The sequence below is a fragment of the Nomascus leucogenys genome, chromosome 9, assembly GCF_006542625.1.
Source record: "Nomascus leucogenys isolate Asia chromosome 9, Asia_NLE_v1, whole genome shotgun sequence".
In the NCBI taxonomy this organism is placed as follows: Eukaryota; Metazoa; Chordata; class Mammalia; order Primates; family Hylobatidae; genus Nomascus; species Nomascus leucogenys.
In genome coordinates this window covers 95016811-95020647 of record NC_044389.1, presented here as the reverse complement: position 1 = coordinate 95020647, position 3837 = coordinate 95016811, and positions in this window count along the sequence as shown.

Sequence of the window (3837 nt, the reverse complement as noted above, 5' to 3'; positions counted from 1 at the left end):
AGTCCATGGCTTAGGAACTGGGCCACACAGCAAGAGGTGAGTGGCAGGTGAGCAAACAAAGCTTTATCAGTATTTCCAGCCACTCCCCACCACTCGCATTACCGTCTGAGCTTTACCTCCTGTCAGATCTGCAGTGGCATTAGATTCTCATAGGAGGGGAAACCCTATTATGAAATGGGCATGTGAGGGATCTAGGTTGCATGCTCTTTATGAGAATCTAATGCCTGATGATCTGCCACTGTCTCCCATCACTCCCAGATGGGACAATCTAGTTGCAGGAAAACACACTCAGGGCTCCCACTAATTCTACATCATGATGGGTTGTATAATGATATCATTATATATTATGATGCAATAATAATAGAAAGAAAGTACACAATAAATGTAATGAGCTTGAATAATCCTAAAACCATCCCTCCACCCCAGTCCGTGGAAATATTATCTTCCACAAGACTGGTCCCTGGTGCCAACAAGGTTGGGGACTGCCGTCTTATAAGATGTAAAGATTCTTGATGGTAGGAGACACAACACAATGACAACATGACAGAAGGCAGAACTCTCTGCCACTTACAGCTCACAAGCACAGGAGGCTGCCAGGCAGGGCCACATGGGGCTGCACCCCAGAGAAAGCAAGAGCAAGCTGACAATGGAGGGGATAGTTTATGTGTGCCAAGTCAGGTAAGAATAGCTAGGGTTCTGGGCTCCCTGTGGATGGGCCAATTTGAATATGGTGGAGGGCTCTGCAACATAGAGGCTGCTCCTAGTTGTCAGGCAAGTGGCCCAGGGGCAATTAGGGTGAATGTATAGTGGTTTGAGTGTGAGCCCAGGCAGGGAAGTGGTTTCAGCATAGACTTAATTGGCTACTCAAGAAGGGAACAGACCAGCCTCCAGCGAGGACCTCAAAACTTGGTTAAGATGTAAAACAAAAACATAAATAAACTACGTGTATTACAACGAAGTAACGAAGATGGTGAGAATTGGTCTGATGGTGGTTCTATTTGAAGGAAGAGCCAACACTGTTTTCTGATAGGTTAGATATGGGGTGAGTGAGAAAGAGGAGTCCACAGGATCTCTGAGTTGAGGCCCTGAGTCTGGATGGCAGTTGCCACTAATGAAGATGAACAAGACCACAAAATGAACAAGTCTGTAAGGAAAAGTTAGAAGTTTAGTTTAGAACATTCAGTGTTTGAAATGGCTTTTTTAAAAATATAAGATATTTAAGTAAACTTGTTGAACAGAAAATAAATTTATGGCTCTGAAGTTCAAAACAGATGTCTGGACTGGAGATATAAATTTGAGAGTGTTTGACATAAATATGGTATCTAAAGCCATGGGACCCAATGAGATCATCCGAGAAGTGAAGGTAGATAAAGAAAAATATGTGGCCTATTGAGTGCATTTTGGGGCAGTCCAACATGAAGAAGTTGAGCCAAGGAGGAAGAAACAGTAGAAGGAATGGAAAAGTGGTGGAGTAGAGGGTTTAGGGTCTGAGTGAGCAAAGTGTTTCAAGGATGTAGGAATGTTCAGACTCACTGACAACCAGAGAAGCATATTGAAAATGACAGTAAGATACTCTTGACCGTCAAATTAGGAAGTCATTTACAAAACAGACACTTCATGTTGTCAAGGGTGCCATGCAGCGGTTGTACCAATTTACACCACAATTAAGAAAAAAACTTGGTTGAACTTTCTGGAAAGCAAGTTAACATTATACAAAAGGAATCTCTATACAAACTCTGCACACTGACATTCAGTGGTTCCTCTTCTAGGAGTCTACCCTGAAGAAATAAGCAGAAACATGGACAAAGTTTTATACACACAGATGTTCTGTGATTTGTTACATAGCAAATCATTCAAAACTATTTATACTAACAAACAACTAAGAAAAAAATTCAATTTTGAACAAGTAAAATTATTCAATAAATTATGAGCCTAATACTAAGAGGATTGTGTAGCCCAGAAAAATGATGGTTCAAAAGTATATTTAATGACCTGTGAAAGTCCTCATGATACTACATTAATTGAAGAAAACTAGGTAATGCTTTTTCTTTCTCACAGTTACAACAAAACTAATAATTACCACTTACTAGACACATACTGTGTGCAAAGGCACTGTGCTAATCATTTATATGTGTTATTTTTAATTCTATAACATAGGTATGATGAGAAGGCAAAGGCTCAGAAAGTTGTTTTGATCATACTGTATTTGATATTAACACATTTGGGATCTGAAGGAAACACAAAACACACACAGAGGGAAATCTGATGGCCTTTCCTAAAAACTCCCATGTTCCTCAAGAAGTGTTCATGACCTACTATGGAAATATAATACAAATTGTGAGTTCATGATTTTTTTTTCTAAAGGAGGATTCTAAGAATGACAACAAAACATAGAAGTGAGCACTGATTTCTTCCTGTAGAATTCATTTTCTTGTAATTTCATAATTGTAACCACTCACCTATAAAAATAAGGATCACTATAGAAACCCCTAGCACTGCCAGATAAAGTTGATGCCTGAACAACTTGGGGATCAAGGGCACTGACGTCCTCGAAGTTGATAATCTGCTAATAACTTTTGAGTTTCCAAAACCTAACTACTAATAACCTACTGTTGATCAGAAGCCTTGCCAATAACATTAACAGCTGATTAACACATAAACTAGTATCTACATATATTTTAATCCTTTCATGACATAACTAAATTTTTCCTAAGTTTTTCTATATTTCTAGACTGTGTGTCTTGTCTGCCAGCTTCTTTCAAATGTAACAAATCTCTAAAGAAATGTTCTAATATATTTATTGAAAAAAATCCACGTACAAGTGGACCCACACAGTTCAAGCCCTTGTTGTTCAAGGGCCAACTGTATTTTTTTATTTCTTCAGCAGTGGAGTTAGTTTGTTGTGAGGCAAAATACTTTTGGAAAATGTACTTTGAAGATGAACAGTGCTTACCTTTCCAACACAATATTTTCCCCCTTCATTCTGTAACACTTATTTTTCAAACAGGTTCTTAAGGAATGATAATTAATGTGCTCAGCATTCTAATGTATTCATTAATGCATTTCATGATGACATACTATGTGAAGACACTCTGCTAGTTCTTTGGGATGTGGTTGGAGGACACTTGAGGAGATTGCATTATAACCTAAGTCGTACATAGTTTCTGTTGCAGACAAGCTCACTGTCTGGAGGAGAAGATAAACACATCACACCTACATGCAATGCAGTTAACAAAATGGCATTCACTCTTTGCTGATGGTTATCAACAAAGTAAAAGAGACAATATTCTAAGCAGAAAGCAGCAGGATCAAAAAATGGAATTGTGGCAGCCCTCGAGTGGGCTGGATATAGCAAGTAGTTCAGCATGACAGGAATGCAGCTATGCATAGGGCTAACCTAACAGTTAAGGTAAAGATTATTAAACTCGGCTGGGTGCGCTGGCTGACTCCTGCAATCCCAGCACTTTGGGAGGCTAAGGTGGTCGGATCACAAGGTCAGGAGTTCGAGACCAGCCTGGCCAACATGGTAAAACCCCATCTCTACTAAAGATATAAATAATTAGCCGGGCGTGGTGGCATGCACCTGTAATCCCAGGTACTCGGGAGGGTGAGGCGGCAGAATTGCTTGAACCAGGAGGTGGAGGTTGCAGTGAGCCGAGATCGTGCTATTGGACTCCAGTCTGGGTGACAGAGTGAGTCCATCTCAAAAAATAAATAAATAAATAAATAAAATAAGATTATTAAACTCTTTTTATGCCTGGAAACTAGGAAAGCACTAAAAGCTTTTATATGGAAAAAATCATCAAAGTTTCATTTTAGTTGCATGTCTATGACAGT